Source organism: Sapajus apella, unplaced genomic scaffold, assembly GCF_009761245.1.
Source record: "Sapajus apella isolate SASKATOON/1434 unplaced genomic scaffold, GSC_monkey_1.0 scaffold63, whole genome shotgun sequence".
Lineage (NCBI taxonomy): Eukaryota > Metazoa > Chordata > Mammalia > Primates > Cebidae > Sapajus > Sapajus apella.
Genome location: NW_022437003.1, coordinates 6297156 through 6323707, shown reverse-complemented (window position 1 = coordinate 6323707; position 26552 = coordinate 6297156). Strand labels below are relative to the sequence as shown.

Here is a 26552-nt window from a genome sequence, read left to right as displayed (position 1 = left end):
GCTCCCTTCAGGTGCTATTTGTGTACACGTCTATCTCCTCAATTAAACTGTGACCTTTGTAAAGATAAAAGCTGGGCTTTTAATCTTTATATCTGCTTTTGCCACCTAGAACTAGACTTTTCTATAATAAGTATTCAATAAGATACCTGAAGCAGACATTTCAGGGATTTGAAAATAATTTGTAGGCCGGGCACGATGGCTCACGCCTGTAGTCCCAGCACTTTGAGATGTTGAAGTGGGTGGATCACAAGGTCACGAGATCGAAACTATCCTGGCCAATATAGTGAAACCCTGTCTCTACTAAAAATACTAAAATTAGCTAGGCATGGTGTCACATCCTATCGTGTCAGCTACTAGGGAGGCTGAGGCAGGACAATCACTTGAACCTGGGGGACGGAGGTTGCAGTGAGTCGAGACTGCACCTCTGCACTCCAGCCTGGCAACAGACTGAGACTCCATCTCAAAAAAAAAAAAAAAAAATGACTATGTACCAGAATGTTTGATCATACTACAGAAGATAAAAATAATTAAGAGATACGTTTTCAAGTTTAAATACAGTAGGTTTAGCAGCAAGTGATTGTCAATTTGTAGCACATTTTCTTACAGAGCCAGGCCTCACGTAGTTTCTTACCTCATCTTAAAAGGACACCCCCAAATTTTCTGTCCTTTGTAACATACATACAAGCAAATTGTTTCCATGCAGGAGTAAGCATCCTTAGCACTTTTCTTTTTTTTCCTGTTGGATGACATGGTCCTTGCTTTTGAAATAACCCTGTCTTCGGTTAGTCTCCTTTGAGACAAAGAGTCTGGCTTTGTCCGATAAGTACATGTTGACTTAGTTCTTTGGAATACTTATAATAAACCCCAATTACCCATAACTGATAATAGTTTTCCAAAACGGCTAGTGTTTGCTCCTGGTTCTGTGACCTCAGGTATCAGTAGACATGACTGATTTACTTATTACAGCTCTGTTTTCCTAGAAGAGGTCACCAGGCCTGCCCTTTTCTGATAAGCCATTAGAAATGCAAAACTCTGTTAGAACCCATTTATTTCATTTTTCTCTCAGGTTTTATAACTAGAGGATACTCGTTGAAAACTAAAGGTTGTAGATGGAAATTCTTGCTTAATACTGTGGAAGGCAGATTAAGGAGTGAATTGGGAGCTTAGAGGTTGTGATTTTAGTCCCAGATTTCTGGTGATTAGCTAAGTGGCTAGCTAGGTCACCCTGGCCAATCAAAATGCATTAAGTTTCCTTCTTACACTAGAGAGTGAAATTAGATAGCACCTTTTCAAGTCTCTTCTTCTAATCTAGTTTGTATAAGAGGTTCCCTCTTCTCTGCATCCTGAGCACCATAACTTTCCACCTAAGATTTTGAAAGAGAACTTTAATAGGAAATGTGACTTTGTTTTGGAAAGTAAAATCTTTTCCATTAACAAGTTGAACCATGACAAGTGTTGAAACTTTCAGGAAGCTCTTCGTGGATTTCCCATGTAGATTTACAGTTTGGATTTTACTATTAGGCTGGTGCAAAAATAATTGGGGCTTTTGCCATCACAACATTTATAGTAGCATAAATTAAATTAATTTTAGAATTAGAAGTTAAAGGAAGGTTTCTTCCCATACTGGTGACTTCTTGAATGATCTCAAGAATGTGTACATGCTTATGGTTGCCAAGGAACCTTCTAATGCTGTTCATTTGAAGCATCACTAATATTAATCTGACTCTACCTGGAAACAGACACCATCTACCTTCACATGCTTGCTCTCCAAATGCTTGCTACTCGAAGTGTGATTACAGACCACCAGCATCAGCATCACCTGGGAGTGTGTTAGAAATGCAGAGCTACTGAATCAGAAACAGTTTTAACAAGATCCCTAGGTGATTCGTGTTCACATTAGTGTTTGAGATGTACTGCTCTGAATCACTGAGATTGCTGAAAGTTTTTTCTCTTAAAATCTCACAATGTTCTGTTAAATGTGGGGCTACCTGAATCAAAATGTATTAGTATGCAAGAAACTCAGATCTTGAGTTTAATTCCATTACTACAAGTGTGTGTGTGTGTGTGTGTGTGTGTGTGTGTGTGTGTGTAGTAGTAGTAGTGGAGAAGAATATAGCATTATCTTCAACTCATAGAAGGAGAATGGTTTCTCAAGTTGGCACAGGCCCACAGGAAAATTTGGGTTAAGGATGTGTTATCACTCAGTCTATTCAAGTTGCACATAGAGAGGCATAGCCAAGAAGGTAGAATTGTGGAGGAAGGTGTGTACGTGAAGGGCCATACGTGATCCAATGTTCTACATAGGGTTAGAGTTGAAGGACTATTCAAAAATTAAGGAGAAATTAAAAGCCATGATCACCCCTCCTCCCACGTTGCACACCTTTCATTGTTAACTAGTCTTGTAGGAGATTATTTCACTCTCTTAATTTTTGTAGTCAAGGCTTTTACAAAGGCAGTGTTCTCTCATGAGGCGCAGGGTGTGCTCTGACTCCCCTGCTAAGCGAGTAAAGAAAGGAAGGCTGCTCATTAGCACACTGGGTCTTTTTTGATGACCTCCTCACTCCAGTTTCAGACTTATCTTTTTTTGTTTCTTTTTGGTCATTGCTTTGTCAGATCAGATATTAAGTCTCTCTTGATGGTCCTGAGACCTGGCCTTACCTGTCAGGTGCCTGGTGCTTTTTCTCTCTTCCACTTCTCACCATTCTTCCACCCAGAAATCTCACTCTCCATTTTCCCTCAAATTGTGATATGCAAAATGACTTGCAAGGCTTGAGCATCTTCTCTGTCCGTTTTTGTCATGTTTGAATTTGAACAACAACAATTAAAAATCCTTTCTCCAAGTTATTGTCTCTGCTGAGGTTTTTCAGACACTAATACAGGTGAGTGGAGGAGATTATATTAATGGAGAAGGGTAGCAGCCTGCTCTGAATGCCTCTCAAACCCTCTGCCTGGATGTTACTACCTTTGCACCTGGCCCAGGTGTCTGATAGAGCCACACAAAGAGTGGGAAGCTTGCTTCTTGAAAGTTAAAGTGTAAAGTCTTTGGAGCATAAGGAACATTAAGTTTACATTGAAGATGGTCACTGTAGACTATGGATTTATATCTTGGACCACACTTCATAATGGAATGCTGAGATAGAAGAGCATTAAGCAGAGTAGGCTGTGGACCTAGGGGAAGTTGGCCTCCCAGGATGGTGATGAACAAGAGGCTGAGAAGCAATTCACTGGCTCCTTGGAATAGACTCTGCTTCCCTACTGACTGGTGCTCAGTTGGGCTTGAGGATCAGAAGTAAGATGCATGTTCATTATTTCCATTAATAACCTAGAGATGGTTTATATATGTTAATATATATTTTCTTCCTTAGTCCAAAGCAATAAAAGGCTTACACAATCTGTCAACACCCTTCCCTGAGCAGGCAGTGAATTGACATGAGTCACTCCCCACTAAGGACCATGGAGTCCAGGGAAATAGGCTGTGTCTGCCTTTTCTCCCTTTGGCCATGCTACCCCAATAGATTTGTAAACTCGAGTAGATAAATTGGGGTCTTAATCTGATCTTTCAGTGAAGTTGTGTGTGTGGCTTCTGCCTGCCATTCATGGCCCGTCTGAGATGCTGAACTCTTCAGTTTTGAAGAAAATTATTTGGCTATGTGTGTGACAAGATACTTAGACAGATTTACAAGAAAAAACAACCCCATCAAAAAGTAGGTGAAGGATATGAACAGAAGCTTTTCAAAAGAAGACATTTATGCAGTTAACAAACCTATGAAAAAGCTCATCTTCACTGGTCATGAGAGAAATGCAAATCAAAACCATGTTGAGATAACACCTCACGCCAGTTAGAATGGCAATCATTAACAAATCAGGAGACAACAGGTGCTGGAGAGGATGTGGAGAAATAGGAACACTTTTACATGGTTGGTGGGAGTGTAAATTAGTTCAACCATTATGGAAGACAGTGTGGCAATTCCTCAAGGATCTAGAAATAGAAATATCATTTGACCCAGCAATCCCATTACTGGGTATATACTCAAAGGGTTATAAATCATTCTGTTATAAAGACACATGCACACATATGTTTCTTGTGGCACTGTTCACAATAGCAAAGACCTGGAACCAATCCAAATGTCCATCAATGATAGACTGGATAAAGAAAATGTAGCACATATATACCATGGAATACTATGCAGCCATAAAAAAGAATGAGTTCGTGTCCTTTGCTGGGACAGGGATAAAGATGGAAACCATAATTCTCAGCAAACTGGCACAAGAACAGAAAACCAAGCATCACATGTTCTCACTCATAAATGGGTGTTTAACATTGAAAACACATGGACACAGTGAGTGGAACAGTGAGCACCAGGACCTGTCATGGAGTGGGGGGCTTGGGGAGGGATAGCATTAGGAGAAATACCTAATCCAGATGACGGAGTGATGGATGCAGCAAACCACCATGGCACGTGTATACTTACGTAACAAACCTTCATGTTGTGCACATGTACCCCAGAACTTAAAGTATAAACAAAAGTTAAAAAAATCTTTACATAGTTAAGAAATATTTGACATGTATTCAGTGTTTACCATGTTGAATAATATCTGAATTATTCAGTACAGCTTCCATATGAGGCAAATAGTACTTTCCCAATTTTACAACTAAAGAAACTGAAATAAATGTTCAAACTTGCCTGGAATCACCGGGCACAATAGGTTGTTTTACTTAGCCAGATTGTTTTACTTCAAAGCCTTGCCCTAAACATCTGTGCCACTCAAATCAGAGAGTGATTTTGTGTAACTTTCCTCTGTTGGTATAGAATGTTTTTGTCCTTATTATATGGATTACATTAAGACATTTGCAACAAAAATTCTTAGCGCACATTATTTTAATTCACCCTAGGGTCAGTTCTTCTTCAATTCTTCATGTGTCCATCTCTGGGCATTTCTATGTCTGAAAAATTTTCAAGAAGGTAACCTATGCTGTCAAGAAACCTGTCCCTGCTCTTTATTTTCATTTTTTGGAAGCATTTATACCTTTCACTCAAGGCTAAGTTAATGTAATTTATTTTAAATGGTTCATTTGTCTTGGAAACCACTCAGATATTTCTATTGAATACATTTCAGAATAAACATATTTGGAGAAAAGAAAATCTACATTCCTCATTCAACAAGTATTTGAGTTTATCCTTTTTTTTTTTTGATAAGGCCCCGAGTTGAGAGCTATGGAGCTTGCAACATTCAGCATAAAGTTCTGTGACCAGAGGTGCGATGATAACTTTTGTGTGTCAATTTGCCTGGACCACAGGATGCCCAGACATTTGATAAAGCATTATTTTGGGTGTGTCAGTGAGGCTATTTCTGGATGAGATTAACATTTGAGTCAGTAGACTGAGTAAAGAAGATTCCCTTCCCAAGTCAGTTGAAGATCTGAATAGAATGAAAAGGCTGAGGAAGAAGAAACTCTTGATGCCCAGTTACTCTGAACTGGGACATTGGTATTTTTCTGCCTTCAGACTGGAACTACAATTTTGGCTCTTCTTGGGTCTCAAGTCTGTAGATTTTTTGACGGGAATGACACAATTGGCTGTCCTGAGTCTTCCACTTGCTCACTACAGATCTTGAGCTTCTCAGCTTCTATAATTGCATGAGCCAATTCCTTATAATGAATCTTTGTTTATATTATACTATGATGGTTAAATTTATGTATCAGCTTGACTAGGTTGAGGGATGCCCAGATAGCTGATAACACAGTATTTCTGAGTGTGACTATGAGAGTTTTACTGGAAGAGATTAACATTTGAATCAGTGACTGAGTGAAGTAGATCTTCTCTCACCGATGTCAGTGGGATCAGTCGATCCCTTGAGAGTCCTTATAGAGCAAAAAAGTCACAGAATGGTGAATTCTCTCTCTTCTTAAGCCAGAACATCCATTTTCTCTTGCCTTCAGATATCAAAACTTCTGATTCTTGGGCTTTCAGACTCCAGGATTACCTGACTTTTGGCCTTGAACTGAGAGTTATAACATTGGCTTGCCTTGTTGTTAGGCCTTTGGACTCTGAATTATAGTATGGACTTTCCTGGTTTTCTGGGACTTCTTGGCCTCCATAATCATATGAACCAATTCTCATAATACATTTCCTCATACATCTATCTATCTCTATATATGTATATGTATATGTATATATATATGTATATTCATTTCCTATAGGTTTTCTTTCTGCAGAGAATCCTAATACACCAACTGATGCTAAACACACCCTCCAAACACATCCTTTTCTATGGAAAGTGTCTGTCTTTAAAAGTCACCTTATCCAAGATAGATTAGATGAATTTCAAATAGGTTTTGTTTAATGAGTTTTGTAGGTATTAATCATGTAATAAGTCAGTCTGGGGAAATGTACAATATCAATAATAATTGGACACACTTCAGTCAGTACATTGGACAAAAACCTCTTCATAGGGATATTTCTGTAAGAGTTGTGACAAGTCTGAAAATGGAAGACAGTATTTCTATTGTTTCCTGAGCTTCAAAAGGAAGGAAGATGTTAAATGCCAACTGTCGGGCCCCAGAGGAACAATCATTGTTGACTAACTGATTGCAGGCCAAAGCTTCCATGGTTTGGGAAGACAATTTTTTTCATGTCTCTCAGTGTGACTGTGATAGAATTTCCATGTAGGGACTATAGCAAAGAATGTGTTTTCCTATGGGCTTGGAGGTTGATTTTTCTAATGAATATAAGCCTTTCCTTTTCAGAATTATCAATTTCATTCTAATATTTTTGTTTTTAATTGAGTGGAATTCATGCAACGTCAAAGTAAACCATTCAGCCTCATTTAGTGTGTTCATCTCTGTCTAGTTTCAAACATATTCATGACCCCAAAATGGAACTCCATACTTCTTAGAGTTACTCCTGGTTCCTAACTCTCCATAGAGAGTTAGTTTCTAGGGTTCCCAAACCCTAGAAACTCTATAATTTATCTATTCTAATCTGCTTTTAAAATAATACTCTGTACAAAGAAAAGCTCACAGCATAGAACATAAGTTATATAATGGAAAGAGTATATTAAACTTACAGTTTTAATATTTGTTGCAAGTACTTATAGAATTTTTATTTTTTATTGTTTTTCTTTTAAAATGTATGATTGATATGTAGTAATTGTACATGTTATGGCATACAATGTGATATATTTTAATACATGTATGAATTGTGTAATGATCACAGGATAATTAGCATATTTTTCACTTTAATCATTTGTCTTTGTCATGAGAACATTTAAAAAAACTCATTTCTAGCTTTTTTGAAATATATAATATATTGTTGTTAACTCTAGTCACCTTACTTGCAACAGACCTCCAGAGCTTATTCCTGCTATCTAACTGTAGTTTTGTACCCATTGACTAATTTCTCACGCTCCGCATTCCTCCCCTCCATCCTTCCCTCCACTGTTCTACTCTCTACTGCTATAAGAAAAACTTACTAGATTCCACATATAAATGAAATCATGCAGTATTCATCTTTCTCTGTCTGGTTTATTTCACTTAACGTAATGTCCTTGAGGTTTGCCCATATTGATGCAAATAACAGAATTTCATTCATTTTTATGGCTGAAGAGTATTCATTATGCATATGTACTGTATATGTACCACATTTTCTTTATCCATTTATCTGCTAATGAACATTTAGGTTGATTCTTTATCTTGACTATTGCAAATACTGCTGCAATAAACATGAGAGTGCAGGTATCTCTTCAACACAATGACTTCATTTTTTTTTTTTTGAATACGTACCCAGTAGTAGGATAGCTGATTACTATGTTAGTTATATTTTGAATATTTTGAGAAATCTTCACACTGTTTTCCATAATTGGTGTACTACTTTACATTTCTACCAGCAGTCCATAAATGTAGACTTTTATTTCCACTCTTGTCAACACTTGTTATCTTTTGAATTTTTTTGATAGTAGCCATTCTGATTGGAGTGAGGTAATATCTCATTGTAGTTTTGATTTGCATCTTTCTGATTAGTGATGTTGGAAACTTTTTCACATAACAACTGTTGGCCATTTGTATGTCTTCTTTTGAGAAATGTCTATTCAGGTCTTTTGCCCATTTTAAAATTGAGTTAGTTGAATTTTTGTTGTTGAGCTATTTGAATTCCTTACATATTTTGGATATAACAGATATAAAGTTTGCAGAAATAATCTCCCATTCTGTAGGTTATCTTTGTTCTGTTGATGGTTTCCTCTGCTGTACAGAAGCATTTTAATTTGATGTAATCCCACTTGACTACATTTCTTTTGTTGCCTTTGCTTTCAAGATTTTATTAAAAAAAATCATTGCCTGTACCAATATCATGGATTTTTTTCCCTGGCATTTTCTTCCAGTAGTTTCATAGTTTCAGGTTTTGCATTTAAGTTTTCAATCTATTATGAGTTTTCTTGCGTGTTGTCATAGGTGAGGGCCTAGTATCATCCTTCTGCTTGTAATATCCAGCTTTCTCAGCACCATTTGTTGGAGGCCATTCTTTCCTCATTATGTGTACTTGGCACCTTTGTAAAAAATCAGTTGGCTGTAGATGTGAAGATTTATTTCTGGGCACTCCATTCTGTTCCGTTGGTCTCTGTGTGTGTTTTTATGCCAGTACTGTGCTGTTTTGGTTACTATATAGCTTTGTAGTATGTTTCAAAGTCAGGTAGTGTGATGCTTCTAGCTTTGTTCTTTTTGGTCAAGACTTGCTTTGGCTATTTGGAGTCTTCTGTGATTCCATATAAATTTGTGGATTTTTTTTCTATTTCTGTGAAAAAATGTCATTGGTCTTTTGATAGGAATTGAATCTGTAGATCATTTTGGGTAGTATGGACATTTTAACAATATTAATCATTTCAATCCATAAACGGGATACTTTTCCATTTTTTGTGTGTCTTCTATTTCTTTCACTAACATTTTAGTCTTAATTATAGAGATCTTTAACCTCCTTGAGTAAATTTACTTCTAGATATTTTTTCATAGTTATTGTAAAAAGATTGCTTTTTCTAATAAATTTGCTATTGGCATATAGACATACCACTGATTTTTATATGTTGATTTTGTATCATGCAGCTTTGCTGAATTTGTTTATTAGTTCTAACAGCTTTTTGTCAAAGTCTTTGAGGTTTTCTGTATATAAGATTATCTCATCTACAAACAGGGGCAATTTGACATCTTCTTTTCCAATTTGGATACCGTTTCTTTCTCTTACCTAATTGCTTAGACTTCCAGCACTATGTTGAATACGAGTGGTGTACGTGAGCATCTTTATCTTGTTCCAGAACTTAGAGAGAAAGCTTCCAGCTTTTCCACATTCAGCATGATGTTAGATTTGGGTTTGTTATATATAACCTTCATTATGTTGATGTATGTTCCTTCTATACCTAATTTGTTGAGTGATTTTGTCATAAAGGGGTGTTGAATTTTATATGATTTTCCTGCATGTATTGAGATGATAATATGGTTTTTGTCTTTCATGTTTTTAATGTGATATACTATGTTTATTGATTTGTATGTGTTGAACCATCCTTGCATCCTATGGATGCATCCCACTTGATCGTGGTGAATAATCATTTTGATGTGTTGTTATATTTTGTTAGTATTTCGTTGAGGATTTTTGACTCTATGTTCATTAGATATATTGCCCTGCAGTTTTCTTTTTTTGTCATGTCCCTGTCTGGTTTTGGTATCACAGTAATGCTGGCCTCTTCAACTGGGTTTGGAAGTATTATTTCCCCTTCAATTTTTTGGAATAATTTGAGTAGAATTGGTATTAGTTCTTCTTTAAATGTTTGGTAGAATGCAGTAACGAAGCCGTCAGGTCCTGGGCTTTTTTTGATGGGAGATTTTTTATTACTGATTTAATTTTGATATTCATTATTGGTCTGTTCAGATTTTCTCTTTCTTTGTGGTTAATCTTGGTAGGTTGTATGTGTCTGGGAATTTATCAATGTCTTCTAAGTTTTTCAATTGGTTTACATCTAGTTGTTCATAATAGTCTTTAATTATTCTTTGTATTTCTGTGGTATCTTTTAATTATTCCTTTTTTCTCTTATTTTATCATTTGTGTCTTCTTTTTTCTTAGTCTGCTTAAAGATTTGTCAATTTTGTTGATCGTTTCAAAAAACTAACTTCGTGTTGATTTTTTTTTTGGTATTTTTAAGGCTCTATTTCATTTATTTCTGCTCTGAGGTTTATTATTTCCTTGTACTTGTTTTGGGCTTGGTTTGTTCTTGTTTTTCTAGTTCTTTGGGTTGTAATGTTAAGTTGTTTATTTGATATCTATTTTTGTAGGCATTAATTGCTATAAACTTCCCTATTCATACTGCTTTTGCTATATCTCATAAATTTTGGTATGTTGTGTTTCCATTATCATTTATCTCAAGAATCTTTAAATTGTGTTGCTTAATTTCTTCACTGACTCATTGGTCATTTAGGAGCATGTGATTTAATTTCCATGATTTGTTTCCTAAGTTCTTGTTACTGATTTCTAGTTCTATTGCATTGTGGTCAGAAGATACTTGATATGATTTCAATTTTTGAAAATTTATTGAGACTTGTTTTGTGACCTACCATATGGCATATCCTGGAGAATATTCCATGTGTGATTGTAAAGAATGTTCCTTATGCTGTGTGTTCTGCAGTTGTTTGGTGAAATGTTCTGTAGAGGTCTGTTAGGCTGATTTGCTCTAGCGTGTACTTTTAACTCTATTGCTTCTGTCTGATTTTGTGTTGGATGATAGTTTATTGCCAAAAGTAAGGTATTATAGTTTCCTAATACTATTGGATTACAGTCTATTATTTTCCTTTAGGTCTATTAATATTTGCTTTGTATATTTAAGTGCTTTGATGTCAGGTGCATAGATAAAAGACTAACTTCATATGTGAATCCAGCACTTTTCACATTATGGCACAATATGGGTTTGCAAGGATTTCTCAACAACTCCTGGCAAGACAGGGAGGCTGCAGTTGGAGCAACTCTGGCAGGTCCTCTCAAGAAGAAAATGCAGGGAAGAATGCCCTTTTGGCATCCTTCTTGGCCACATTTTGGCTGCCAGACACGGCAACATACTGCACACAAGCTTCAGGATAGGATCCACTGCTTTCCAACCATTTCAATTTTGATTAGTACAGAACTGAGAAAATCTGTGCAAGGACTGCTTTTTACTTCTGACAGACTCTTCTCATGGTCTTTTTCCCTTTAGCCATCAGCTATCATAGTTGTGGTTTTGGCCCATTATCTGTGTACCTTTCTTTTCTCACATTAAAATATTCTATTCAAAGCAACTAGAAATTTGACTACAAAAATCACTGGTATTTTAATATATGTGGATTCCTAGATCTGATGAGTTTGTTGCTCTATTTTTCAAGCTGAGGTGGTGATGAATAGTTGAGGGATGTCCACCTATTTACCTCATTTCACACTGAAAGTGTGAGGGGCCATTTGTAGTCAGTGGCAATTTTCCTAGAACCAGAGAAAAACTGTTGAAAAGTGGGAATTGCCCACTCTGGAAAACTATTTCTTGAAGATTAGGAAGAGAAAGCAAATATTCTTCACAGGCTGTTGCATGGCCATTTAATGAGTGGTGTTTGTAACTTTTGACCCTCTCTACAGATTCATGTATAGGAAAACCTGTCTTACTCAAATAGGGAGAAATGTCTTCTGCTGTGTAGGGCTGTGCATGGTTGGTGTACCCTCTGCATCTCTAGGGTGGGCCTTTCAACAGAGAATTCATGTCAAGGGCTTCTTCCCAAGATTACCAATTACTTTCTTCCCTATTCCATACTTAAACCTATAAAATATTGGATTTGAAAGACCAACCAGAGATGTTTATAGTCAGTTTCTTAACCAGTTGAAATCTCCCTCCATGTAATTTCTATCTGGTTGTCCCGGTTCTTTGCTCTGCATGGATAGAGGCAAATGATCTGTCTTAGTTAATTTGGGCTGCTGTAATGAACTCCGATAGACTGGGTTGCTTATAACCAGCAGACATTTATTTCTCCCAGTTCTGGAGGCTGGGAAGTCCAAGATTAATACACTGGCAGATTCAGTGTCTGGTGAGGGCCCACTTCCTGGTTCATAAAGGACCATCTTGTTGCATCCTCACATGGCAGAAGAGAAAATGGTGAGCTCTCAGGCCTCTCTTATAAATGCACTAATCCTATTAATGAAGGCTCCTTCTCTATAACCTAGTCACCTCCTGAAGTCATCACCTCCTAATAACATCACCTTGGGTGTAAGGATTTCAACATAAGCACTTTGGGAAGACACAATCATTTAGTCCATAGCATGGTGATTGCCAGTTTTTTCAGACATAGGAAGATAGAAGTCATGTCCTGTAAGGCCCTCTACAGGTGTTGCCTAACTAGTGTGGATGAAAAAAGAATCACTTCTTATTGCTGTTCAATCACCGGCATAGCTTTTGCATTAGTGACGTCAGGTATTGATTCCCTCCTATTGGGTTGTTTATTGAAACCTTAAAGGTCTTCTTTCAATTGATAATACTGTCGCCTGGCTTTTCCATGATGCTTCACAGTTTGCAAAGTATTTTCACGTCTCATTTGGCATCAAAAATAATTCTGAAGCAAGCAGTGAAGATGTTAGTGTATGCTTCTTATTGACAAGGAAACTAAGCATCAGAGAACTCCGGTGACCAGGGCCATTTCACTACCACATCCAGTGCTCAAAGAACACATAATTTCTAAACTTCTGTATTATTTTTTGTCAGGAATCCATTTTGGGAAACTGTTGTCCAAGTCACGTTCCCCCTAACTTGTACTTGTGCAGTTGATTTTCTGGAGCTGAATGCATCCTGTTAGATTTTAGTGACAACAGTTTCATAATGCAATAAAATCAAGGAAACAAGTCTGTGTTTTCCAGAACCAAACTTAAAATTTACTTCAGAGAACAACATTTGTCCACCTCCAGTCTTCTTTCTTATACTATTTCTCGATATCACAACTACATACATTTGTCCTTTCCTCTTTAAAGAAAAACCTAGGCACATTAATTAATTAAATTTACGTATTTATTTATTTTTTTGAGACAAGATCTCTCTCTGGCCCAGGCTGGTGTGACCATGACTCACTGCAGCCTCAGCCTCCAGAGTAGCCGGGATTACAGGCGCACACCACCATGCTAATTTTTAAATGTTATTTTTGTAGAGACAGGGTCTCACTGTTTTGCCAGGGCTGGTCTCAAATACCTGGCATCAAAGGATCCTCTCACTTCAGTCTCCCAAGCTGCTGAGATTACAGGCATGAGCCACTGTGCCTGGCCCACATTAATCTATCAAAATAACTGATTTATTCATTTCAATTTCTTTACTTCTTTTGCATTTGTATTTTTTCCTACCTCTGTTTGTTCTACCTTTCTGAGTTTAAAGGCATAATCTGCATTAAAATGCATCAGCCTCGATTCATCTTTTTCTGGAAGCCCTGTACACCTGCAGAGTTTTTTGCTCTTGTTTCTCTAGTTTCCCCCTCATTCCAACCCCCCTCACCATGTTTCCGCTACCAAATTCATGGCTTTTTATACATGCATGTATCTCCTTTCCATAGAGTGTACAACCTCTGACACTTAACTCTATTCAAATCTGACAGCCTGCAAGCTAGATCATGATAAAAACATATGTTCACATGAAGAGGCCACAGCTTTGAGGATTTTAGAGTGATTATTATAGGATTGCACACTTCTGTTATTAGTTGAAGTGTCAGGTAAGTTAATTGTATGTTTTAAGCCTTATTTTGGAAATAATTTATTTGATGTCATTTGAAAAAACTTGAACACAAAAAATGATCTGAGAAGATAAATGACATATTTACAAGTTGGTTTGTAGGAAAAATACCTAGTTGCTATGGATCTTGAAGGCCAAAAGTATGTAGTTTCAGATGTCGGGACTTGAACTCTAGATTCAAAATTTGGGGCAAAATTGAAAGCCTTTGAAGTGTGTGTATAGTTTTGGCTCCAGAAATGTTAAGTTTTGCAGTCTATGGTTTTGCTCTTATCTTCCCGTAAAGTCCACACTTAACACAATGAGAGAAGAATTTTGTCTTCTTCCCTAGGCTGCCAAATACTTTTTTAGAAAAATATGAATTTCCCAGGAAATAATGCTTTTAAGTTAAGGGAAAATAGTTTGCAAATAACTTTATCAAAAGTTGATGACACCAAAATTTACATAGATAAATGTCTTCCTCCCAACACTCAAGATGTGTGGTTACATAACATCCCTTGACTAAGTGCTCATGTGAGTTATTGTATTCCTTTTAGATTAGCCTGAGTAGATTCTTGCTTAATGTATGGTTTAATGTGTCAGATAAATGGCGTAAAGGTCTTAAAATCAAAGTGTGTACCATGGAAAATTGTTATTTTTATTATAAATGTCCACTGTTATATATAAACTTTACAAGGTAGGTGTCATTCAATTAACTACCTTAAATGCTTTTATTCCCTAGAGTAATCAGAGCAAGTGTTGGGGCAGGGTTTCAATCTGTGCCCTTCTTCATAGTTAAGAAGGCTGTATTTTCACACTGTAAAGGATTTAATTCTCTGAAGTATTTGTGTCGGACATCTCTGCATAGAGCTTACAACAGGCTTGACATCTCTATTAAGAAAGGAAGTCAAAATGCAGTACATGGAAAACAATTGATGATGGAGAATTCTAAGTAAAGAAAAAGAGGGCACACTTTGAGTTCTTATGAGCAAAATGTGTTCTTTTTTTTTCCCATTTATTTATTTTATTGCATTTTAGGTTTTGGGGTACATGTGAAGAAAATGCAAAATTGTTGCATAGGTACACACGTGGCAGTGTGATTTGCTGACTTCCTCCCCATCACCTACATCTGGCATTTCTCCCCTTGCCATCTCTCCCCAGCTTCCCACCCCCCACCGTCCCTCCCCTATTTCCCCCCAACTGACCCCAGTGTGTAGTGCTCCCCTCCCTGTGTCCATGTGTTCTCATTGTTCAACACCCGATAGGGAAAATGTGGCACATATACACCATGGAATATTATGCAGCCATCAAAAACGATGAGTTTGGGTCCTTTGTAGGGACATGGATGAACCTGGAAACCATCATTCTCAGCAAACTGACAGAAGAGCAGAAGATCAAACACCGCAAAATGTGTTCTTATAAAACACGTTTGCAGAATGTCCATGGCACAATTTTTGGAGGTTTCATTGCTATCTTTGCCTCCTTTGCCCCAGGTGGAGACTGTAGTCTCCTCTAAGCTAAGGAAGAGGGGAGAATGTAGGTTCAGACAGCTCCAAAGCCAGCAAGCAGCCTTTACATTTGGGTATACAGCATGCACTCTGAGTTCTTATTAGAGGACATATGTAACATGTATTTCTTCCTCTCAGAAATTTATATTTTCTTTTGCAGGGAAAAGCAAAACTGTTTCAGTGATGTGCAGACAGAAAGAAAAACATGGTTTGAATAAAAATTCCTAGTTTTTCCGGTGGAGGCCATTGCTCATTCATCTTGGCTCTAGACACTTGACTAGCTTGCAAGGCTCTGCCTTTTTGTAATTCGATTAATGATTCAGGTTCCCTCCAGCCCTTCTCTCTCTCTCACCTCCTGCTTCTGATTGCTATTGATTGCTTTCTCCCTAGTGCATTGGAACAGGATCCAATAGAACTTTCCAATTTGACGTGCAGCCTGAGCAGGCATGCTTCAAGAACTTCCCTCTATGTGTCCCCGACTCTCTCTGGTTCCTCTCTCCAACCCTAACTCTCTTCTTTGGTATCACCCAGATTTGTATTTACAGGATCTCACAGGCTGTTCTGCAAGCTGCCTCACTGCTGCCTCACCCCTTTATCATACCAACTACCATCATACTATTTTGTTAAAACGATGCTTGGAAGCCAGGCCGCTCAAGTGTGTAGTAAGTTGAATTGCAACTGCTTCCTGCTGTTCCTGTGATAGATAGTACCATAAAATGGATGTGATGTGGTTATTAGGCTGTGATTCGGTTCATACTGAGCTGTATTGATTGGTGTTGGTTCAGTGCTTGCTATACATTTTATCAATTGACCTTCTAGATGGCATCCTGCCTTTGCTTCTTTTACCTCTAATTCTACTTTATCTCCAGTTTTGTGGCTCCTAATTTTCTTTTGGCGGATTTCTCATAGTATTTCTTTAGTTTTCTATTACTCAGAAAGACTTTTCTAATGAAACCGTATTTTCCCTCTCACCATGCTTATTTACTTATTTATTTATATAGCTGGGTTGGCCTTTGTTATTCTGGGATACCATTTCCGTCCTTTGAGTTTCCAAGTTTTAAACTATTTCTGACTGCAAGCAGGGCTTATTCTGTAACTTTCCAGTCCCTCAAACTAGCTGGCAGAACTCAACAGAGGTTGATTTGATTGCGTAGGCTCAAAGTCCTATTTGCAGTTATTCTCCATAACAGGCAGTCACTCTTCTTTTGCCCTAGTGCTGTCTTTTCATTTTTGAAGTTCTTTCTTTCTTATTTTTTCTTTTTTTCTTTTTCCTTCTTTGTGTGTGTGTATGTGTGTGTAGTGAGGGTTCTGGAAATTTCTACAGGTGTTTGTATAAACATTATATAATTAAGCAAAGATAGATGTGGAAAGTAGAAACTTTGGCTGCAGAGAGGAGCGGGGAAGGCGTGAGGAGACAAGAAGAAAGGGGGCAGAAGATGGAAAATGGAGGAAAAGAGGGGAAATGTCAAGAGATGACCGAACAAAGCTACTTGAGAGAGTGGGGAAGAAGACAGATGTGATCCCTGTGTAGGAGGCTGGGGGATTTATTTTTGGAATGGAAATATATAATATATATATATATATATTCCATAGTAAATGTAAATATATATTTCCATAATAAATGTGTATATATATATATATATATACATATATACACACATCTATACATATAAATATATATGTTATATATATATGTAGAGAGAGAGAGAGAGAGAGATATAGGGACAAGAGTGAAGATAAAGAGGGTAGGGGTTAATGAAGTCAGTGTTCGGAAAGTTCAGTTAACATGTTTTTATAGGTTGTAAACCCATCAGAGAAAGTGCATGTTTAGTATACTGCTGAGTACCTTGTCAAGTACCTTCTAATTAATAATTACAGCCATTATTTTTAAAAAAGAAAAATCTGTGTACCTTGAGTAACAGTGTTGTGACATTGCATTACCTATGACCGGCAATTTTTCAGACACTTGATTCTTATGTTTATTGCTTTTATTTCTAATGGAGGCAGTAATTAAATAAAATATGTAACTATGTGTTGCCTCTGACACCAAGCAAATGCTATTTGACCTTGACCGTTTTGTTTGAAAGAAGTTGAGATTTTTATGGCTAGTTTTGTTGACTATGAGCCAGGTTACTTGTGCAAAGTAATTGCCATCTGAATACTTCTTACTGGCTCAAGTGGAATTGATACACTCACTTGAAGACCAACACTTGCTTACCTGAAATTAATCTCTAAATAATAACTGCTAGGTAGTGTCCTTTGTAACAACAAAGTGGGTAAGGAGCGATGTCATGCAGCCAAAGGTTTTCTGTTCCCAAGGAAGCATTAAAAAAATATCTCATTAGTATTTATTTTTAATTTTTTAATAATTTCCAACTTTTAAGTTCAGGGCACATCTCAGGATGTGCAGGTTGTTACACAGGTAAACATGTGCCAAGGCAGTTTGTTGCACAGATCATCCAATCACTAAGGTATTAAGCCCAACACACACTGGGGTAATGGGCCCCAGTGTGTGTTTTTCCCCGCCATGTGTTCTCATCATTTAGCTCCCTCTTGTAGGTGAGAACATGCAGTATTTGGTTTTCTGTTCCTATGCTAGTTTGCTAAAGATAATGGCCTCCAGTTCTATCCATGTCCCTGCAAAGGACACGATCTTGTTCTTTTTCATGGGTGCGTAGTTTTCCATGGTGTATAGGTGTCACATTTTCTTTATCCAGTCTGTCATTGATGGGCATTTAGGTTGATTCCGTGTCTTTGCTATTGTGAATAGTGCTTCTTGAATATGTTGATTGAAGCACTTAAAAAAAAAAACAGACTAAAATAGTCCAGGAATAAGGGAACATCTCCTGGGCCTTTATCATAACACATACATGCACAAAGCTTTGCTTTTCAATGACCAGCCCCCTACATGTGTGAAAACATGTGTAACTTTATGTTTCTTTGTAATGTGCCTGTGAAATGGTTAAGAAAGAGTCTCTGCTTTATCAATTGAGAGACATTTTAACCTCCTGTTTCATTTTAACCACCTGATTGTTCCATATCAAGGGACTCAAATGGGGAGCTGGAACACTAATGGATAGCCCAGATATTTTTAGAGATTTTTGGAAACTGAAGCCATCCTTGGCCTTTGTAAGCACAGGACACCTCCTGCTTGGTTTAAGGTCAGCTACAAGATACTTTCTTTACCTGGGCCTTTGACCATTCATTCATTTGACACTCTCCTTTTCTTTCTATGAGCATGGAAGCGTTTTTTTCTTGCTTCTTCCAATTAACACCCCATAAAAAATGGGGTAGCATCACATTTTTCCCATTCTCCTTGGAGTTTGCAGATAATTGGACATTATCATTGTACATTTTTGTTAAATTGAAGAACTTGCATATGCTTTTTAAATAATCCTATTTTGTTATTTGCCACAATGACCTCTTTTGCCCTGGAAACTGAAGGCAAACAGCCTTTCTTATTGTGTGAGAACTTAGATATCATCTTTCTGAACTTTACGATTCATCATCAGATCTGGCTTGTGGAGGGCTGAGGTCTAGCCAAAAAAGAAAAAAAAAAATAGTTTGAAGCATCTAAGATGTGCTTCCTCCAGCAAAACTCCCTGGAAAGGACTGGATTACAGAACTGCTGGACCTCTGGGAGGTACCAAGGGATTTATCATAACATGCAACAAGGGACTGCAAACTTACAAAGGGGTCTTGTTTTCACTCTGTCTGGGGAGAAGGGATTTGTAGACTACTGTGGGGGGGTTGGCGGACATTTATGCGTAAAACCAACCCTGGTTTTTTCATTCCTCAAACTGTTGTTGAAACTCCATATTCGGAAATAGAGTCAGTCCTGCTAACAACCCTTGGGGTGCAGCTCAAGACTAACCTCCATTGTCTTCATTCAAACCTATCTGAAGATGTACAAGCAAATAAATCTTCTGGTCACTTTTCACTCATTTTAACTACAGGAAAGTTAATCTTGCTGAGAAGAATTCTGGAACTAGTCCACCACGTGACTTCTTTCTTGCCTTTATGGCTGAAGTCCTCAGGTCCATGTGTAAGTGAAAGACTAAGATATACAGACCAGGGTGTATTATATTCTCAAATTGCTTCTTTTTTATTTGACTTAGATTTTCTATTTGGGTACCATGGAATCAAAATGGGGTTTGTTCAAAGTTATGTGTGATACTGAGGGAATGCTAGTGAAGGCCCGATTGTTGCTTTATTTATAGTTGGTTCTACATCCCAAAATATTAGAATCCTTGGAAGAAAAATAGTCAAAACACAAATAAAAGAGATTTACACTTTATTAATATGAACATAATGCTGCTGTTACACTTTTACTTCTCAAAACTGTGTTTATTTTTAAATAAGTGATAACATTATTACCAGTTAATGCATTTTTATTGCTGAGATAAATAATTCCTTAAAATGTGATGGGAGTACTGCTATGAGTTATTCTCACTGCAAATATGATATCACAGTACTGACATGATGCGTTGGAATCACTACTAAGGAAGTTGATACAATTGTGTAAGGAAAAGACACAGACAATTGACCTCTACATTCTTTCCAGATCTGCCTTGTGAGGTTCAAGCCAGAACCATCTTTAGTGGGTCTGAGATGGAGTCAATAGTAGGATTCAGTATCGTTCCTTGAAGTCAGTGTATACTGACATTGTGTAAGATGTCCTGTTGGTAGCTGAAAGTGCTGTTTAAGATCTGATTTCACCCCATGTCATGATGACTCAAATATGTTCATAGAGAAGAGCCCCAGTTGTTTTAAAATAACAGTTTTCCCGGGACTTGTGGTGGAGCTTCTTAGGCTTTTCTGTAGAAAAAGTGTAACAGTTCTTCTCATATTGTGTTTGACTTTGAGAAATTATCACTATAACATAAAATACTGAGATGATTAATTTTGTGTTAACTTAGCTAGGCCACGGTGCCTAGATATTTGGTTAAACATGATTCTGGACCTCACTGTGAAGGTGCTTCTTTGATGAAATTAACATTTAAATTGATAGACTTTGAGGGAAGCAGATTGCCCTCAAGATGTGGGTAGGGCACATCCAATCAATTGATGGCCTCATTAGAAAATGATTTACCTCCCTGGAAGAAGAGGGAGTTCTGCCAACAGACTGCTTTTAGACTTGGACTGAGTACTTCTCTGGGTCTCCAGCCTACTGGCCTGCCCTGCAGATTTTGGACTTGTATCTCCTCGATTGTGTGATCCAGTTTTAAAAATACTCCCCTCCATACCCATGTATGTGTTCACTTACATATACATATATATCTTCTTGATTCTGTTTCTCTGAAGAACTCTGGCTACTAATGCAAGTATTATCAGAATTTAAAAAGAGCTTGAAGTCATCTAACCTAATGCTCTTACTTTTAATGACGAGGAAAAGAGACATTCAGAGAAACAAATGAATTTACCTAAATTACACAGCTAAGGAGTTTTACTTCCTATATATCATACATATTGCATATATAAAATAAGCAACAACCTCTCTTCTTTGAGCAATAATACCTAAAGCAGAGAGAATATATGCCTACAGGTGACTGTCTAAAGTTTTTAATATAAAGATTGTTGTTAGTGGATAGATTTGATGAGCGATCAAAGAGGACTTACCCTAGTGTTGTTTGTCCACCATTGAATTTAGCACAGTTATCATTTGTTGTCCTTGAAGAAAGCAAAAAAATTAGAAAAAGTTAACCTGCACTAAACTCTGACCTAGTTCAGAAATGCCTTCGATAAAATTTAACAAAACAATTACTTCAAGCATGTATCTGGGAGAACTGGCTTCATTTCAATTTATTTAGGGTTCTTGAAGCACTTTAAAAAATATGCCTTAAAATCCCATTTCAATTATCTTTAATAATATCAACTTGTCTGATATAGGTGCAATATGAGAGGCAGAGCAAAAAATACTTCCCTTTTCAAATAATTCTTTCTAAAACTATTATGGTCCATTTTCTTAAAACCACCTCAGGGTGGTGAGTCATGTTTGTCATTTTAACTTTCTTCTGTCTTAGGAAGAATGCAGATGGAATATCTCCTGGCTCCAAATTGATTTCTGTAATGAATATCTGATGGTGGGAACTTGCTAATAACACTATGATAAAAAGGCAGTATTTTTGTCCCAATCTCAAGGATATATTCCTGGTAGTAACTTGAGAGCATTTTTGCATGTGATGATAATTATTATTACTTTTTATTTTGTAATAACTTTAGATGCACAAAAAAGTTGGAAATATAGTACAAAGAATTCCCTTAAACCCTCCATTGAGGAGCGTTACCAATGTTACAATATTTTTCTATATTTGCTTTATTTCTCTCTGTCTCTGTGTGCGTGTGTGTGTGTGTGTGTGTGTGTGTGGGTGATTTTTTCTGAATTGATTGAGAGTAAGTTGCAGACATCAAGCTCTTTTTATCACTCAACATTTCAGTGCGTATTTCCTAAAATAAGGATATTCTCTTAAATAACAATAGTATTATGATCAAAATCAGGAAATTAAACTTGATATAGTACTATTGTCTAACATAAAGAGCTTATTCAGTTTCATCGATTGTCTCACTAATGTCCTTTATGGCAAAAGGAAAATAATTTTGGCCGAGAAGATAGATAGAGTTTTCAACTTTAACAATGATAAGTCAAAGGTTAAAGGTTTGGGTGGAAATGGACCATCTTCCTTTTCCTCCACTCCAATTCTACTCCCCCAAAATTAATCAGGATCAATATTTATGTATTCTTCAGTATTACCTATATTCATACTACTACACACATGTAAAGTGTATTTGTTTCTTTTTGAGTTTGTGAAAAGCAAGAAATTTACCACAAATGTTAATGCATCATAGCTTTTTCATTTAATTGCACATTAGGAACATCCTTTGAGAGAAACAGATCTGTGATTTATATAACTTTGTTTTTAAAAGTCTTTTAAATCAAAGTAATATATGCATATTGTTAAAGACAAATGTCATTCAAGGCTTATAATTAAGAACACCAGTATCTTTCTCCATCAGTCTCTAATAGAAAACTATTTTGTTTTCAATTATTTTGTTTATGTCAGTTTTGTTTATATTTTGATATTAATTTACATCAATTTTGTTTATATTTTGTTTATACCAAAATAATTTAAACCTTACTATAAATGATATTCTTGTACTATATGGCTTGGGTCATCATTTTTGGAGGTATTTTATCCACTTCTTTACATGGTGCATAAGAATTTGGTCTTTTTTCTCCTCTGTCCCTCACTCTATTCACTGCCCTTTCTTTCCAATGTAATTGTATTTCAAGTTTTTTTATTAATAATATTTTTATGTGTACATCTTATGATTACAAAATGCATATTTCACCCTGAGTCATGTATTAAAATCTATGTCTGAGGATTTTGTTTTCTAAAACATTTGTTTTCCTGCTGTTAAAAATTGTCTCAATTTTTTTGTTTTCTTAGGTTATACGAAACTAGCTCTGATTCTCCTCTTAATCCCAACAGCTTCAATACAATTATCAGATGACTGGTTAGATCCTTATTTTTCCTCTTTTGGGCTCCTTAACTCACTTACTTCAATCTAGACAGCTTTCTTTCAGACATGCTGCACAACTGCTCTCCTGAGACTTCTTTTCGCCTTCATTGAAGAGATTCTCTTATCCTTTCTCCCATACTGAATATGCTCTTACCTGGGCCCAATCTTCCTTTTTATTGATTTACTCTCTTATTTTCTTGATGTACAACTTTCAGTAGCTTTCTTTTTGAGATACTTGGTGATACTTTTTAAAATACTTCTCGTTTTGTGTCTAAAATTCTTTTTAGACAAGCAAATGTCAAGGGAATTCATTATCACCAGACCTGCCTCACCAGAGGTTCTAAACATGGAAAGAAGAGATCATTGTTAAATCAAGTTCAGCCTAAAGCTGCCTCCTAACATACTTTAAGCTTGGGCTAAGAGCTTCTCTGCACATAGAGAACTACACTTGTGCCAGTCACTGAGTTTTGGCCAATCAAATGTAGCCAGCTGTTCAAACCATGTTCAAATAAGTCCAATGATGAGCTGTAATCAATCCAGTTGTTTCTGTACCTCATTTCCATTTCCTGTGTGTCACTTTCCTTTTTCTGTCCATAAATCTTCTACCATGTGGCTGGACTGGAGTCTCCAAGCCTACTCTGTCTGGGAAGGATGCCTGATTTGTGAATTGTTCATTGCTCAATTAAGCTCCTTTAAATTTAATTTGGGTGAAATTTTTTTTTTTTTTTTTAAGTCAGATGGTGTCAGAAGTGGGATCTGAAGTAGACCTTCTAATGACCTTTAGGAGTGCTGAGTGACCAAGTGAGATACTTGCAGGAACCTTTTGTGTCCAGTGATCTCTTGGAGCAGCTGGGGATCATGGTAAGTTCTCTTTCAGATTTTGGAGCTCCACAGATTTGTATTTTGAGCTTTCCAAGTTTTTTGGAGCAAATTTATGATTCAAACTGGGTTTGGAAGTCACAGTAGAAACTGAATCCGGGATTAGATTTAATCTGGCAATTAACTGGCTTGGATCCAGTTAGAAGCTGCTTACATCTGATTGGGTCAGAAAGAAACTGGTAGTAAATGGTAATATTACAGGCAGTGTAAAATTTGACTTTTGGAAAATCGGGAGGACTTTCACGTTCTACTCCTTTGTTTCATTTTTCTTGCATGCTTAGGTAGAAAAAAAATATTGGCTAAGTTAATCAAGGGAACTTGAGAGCAAAGCCAATATCTTAAGTAAAAATGGGATTCCTTCGCATTTGTAATCCCAGTACTTTGGGAGGCAGAGGCAGGTGGATGATCAGGTCAAGAGATCGAGACCATCCTGTCCAACATAGGGAAACCCCGTCACTACTAAAATACAAAAATAAGCTGGATGTGGTGGTTCACACCTGTAGTCCCAGCTACTCGGGAAGCTGAGGAAGAAGAATTGCTTGAAGCTGGGAGGTGGAGGCTGCAGTGAGCTGAGATCGTGCTACTGCACTCCAGCCTGGTGAGAGAGTGAGACTCTGTCTCAAACAAACAAACAAACAAAATGGGATTCTTAATTTTTGAAGAACTGAGTTCCTTCTGGCATATACATGCATAAGTGTTAGTTAGGTCCAAGAAGCAGTGAAGTCGTACAGAAATAGTAAAATCTTACTAAGGATAACTTACAGTGGAATGTTTCAGATGAACAATAACACACTGAAGTGCATTTGAAAATGAGGGCTCCCAAATTAGTTTAACCTAGGAATGCCTATTGATGATACACAAACGCTTCTAAACAGATTTCAGTATTTTTATTTAAAGACTTTATGAAAGGCAAGTAAAAAGCTTAAGTGACTAATTGATTACAAAAATTAAATCTGCTAACCTTTTAGCTTAGTTCCTATCCTGATCCAAAGGAGATAGACTGCAGCAGCAATTGGCTGACTTTGGGTAAGTAATATAGTTCATTTTACCTGGGTAAAGGATGAAATTGGGTTAGTGGCCTGCCCCTAGGTAAAGTTCCAAAATGTATTTGGCATTATGGGCTGTTAACCACTATTCTCTTTGGATTAATCTGCCTTGCAATCTTTGCTGATGGCAATAAATGACAGGATTAGGCATGTACAGGATCATGGGACATAGGGAACTATTTTTTCCCTACAGGGAGAAACTTAAGAACTGGTGGGACTGCTGGAAAAGATCCCTGCGTGACTGACAAATGATAAGCAACTGCCTGAACTTTTGATTCAGTATCACTGCAATGGATGAGTCTTTCTCAGGCCACCCTGAGTTTCTTACCTTCCCCACCCTGCCACAGGCAATGCTATTTTCCCTTTCTCTCTTTTCCTTTTCTTATCTTTTCTGTTGCCCAGGACAACCATTTTGCCCAGAGTCCACTTGTTGAAACTCCTTTACTCACTTTGAATGGATTAAAGATGACAGGACCCATCTGGGGGCAAGTTTGAGTCTTGCCAGTTTGATATTGGATTGTAAGCAGAGCAGCTAAAGTCCATGTTTTGTCACACATATTCTTCTCTGGCTGGAATGGAAAACGGTAATTTTCTTACCTCATGCAGCCGTTTGGACAGCATCTTACAAAACTGAGAGACAGTTGCCTGTGGTTCCATGAAACAAACAACAAAGATTTTCTTTTGTCTTGCAGCTTGGCCTCCAGGGGCATAGTGTTGTGAACAGGGTCACTAGGGCTGCTCAGTGAAAGGGAATTCAGAAACCTGGCGTGCTGGCAAAAGGGTAAGAATTTCCTACCAATCAGACTTCTCACCTCTCTCTCTTTTTGCAAACTGGTTGGATGAATGATAAAAATCACTGTTTATCTCCTCTGTAAAGGTGTAATTAATGCAAAAAAGGCTTCTGAGGGTAGATCTAAGTTGCAGCAAATTTGGTGTGCGTTGTGTGTCTTCTGTATGGTTTTGTTATAAAGAAGAGTATGTTAGGATAGAGCATTGGTTTAGGACCCTGTAAGCTCACTATTCAAGATGGCCCAGCAAGCTGGTCAATAACACACTTTGCTGCAGGTACCTGAAACAACAAAAAAAACTGGATGAGACCTTGTTTTATGTCCTTGGGAATTTGACCTTGTCACCACATGGCTGTACTTTCTCTTGGTCTCAAATAAAAATATACTCTATTGGTGCATACAACAGACCCCGTTTTCACTTCTGTTGTTCATAAAGGAATAAGCAAGGGAAAAATATTCAAAGGTAAGTGTCTCATGATAGTAGAGAAGTCTTGATCCATGACCTTGGGAAAAGCTATTCACATTAAGGATGCCATCTTTTCTGGGGAGAAATTTCTCTGCTTGATTTTACCTTAAGGGTTCCAATGGGTATACAGTTCCAAGAGTGTGGAGGGACCCTTTTCAGTTGCGAAATTATGAACTTGAAATCATACCTGCCATAATATTGGACCACAAAGCAAAAAAATAGAAATCGAGACTAAGAAGATCTCTGAAAACCATATAATTACATGGAAATTGTACAACCTGCTCCTGAATGACTTCTGGGTAAAGAATGAAATTAAGGCAGAAACCAAGAAGTTATTTGAAACTAATGAGAACAAAGATACAACTTACCAGCATCTCTTTGCCACAGGTAAAGCAGTGTTAAGAAGAAAGATTATAGTGCTAAATGCCCATATCAAAAAATTGGAAATATCTCAAATTCATAACCACTCACTCACTCCTAGGGGATCTAAAATAAACAAGAACAAACCAATCCCAAAGCTAGGAGAAAAAAAATAAATAACCAAAATCAGAGCTTAACTGCACAAAACTGAGACATAAATGAACAATACAAAAGGCTAACAAAACTAGAA

At 37.1% G+C, this 26552-nt stretch overlaps 1 long non-coding RNA gene across 2 annotated transcripts in view; it reads left to right on the top strand.

Annotated features, from left to right (window-relative positions):
- Positions 1-26153, top strand: part of LOC116529742 — a 59311-nt gene extending 33158 nt beyond the window's left edge. The window contains exons 2-3 of one of the 2 annotated variants that reach the window (XR_004259648.1): positions 23501-23624; positions 25381-26153. This is a non-coding gene — a long non-coding RNA (uncharacterized LOC116529742). Of the gene's footprint in view, positions 1-21603; positions 23625-25380 lie in introns of those variants that run through there. The other variant, XR_004259647.1, reaches the window with a different exon arrangement.
- The last annotated feature ends 399 nt before the right edge of the window (positions 26154-26552 follow it).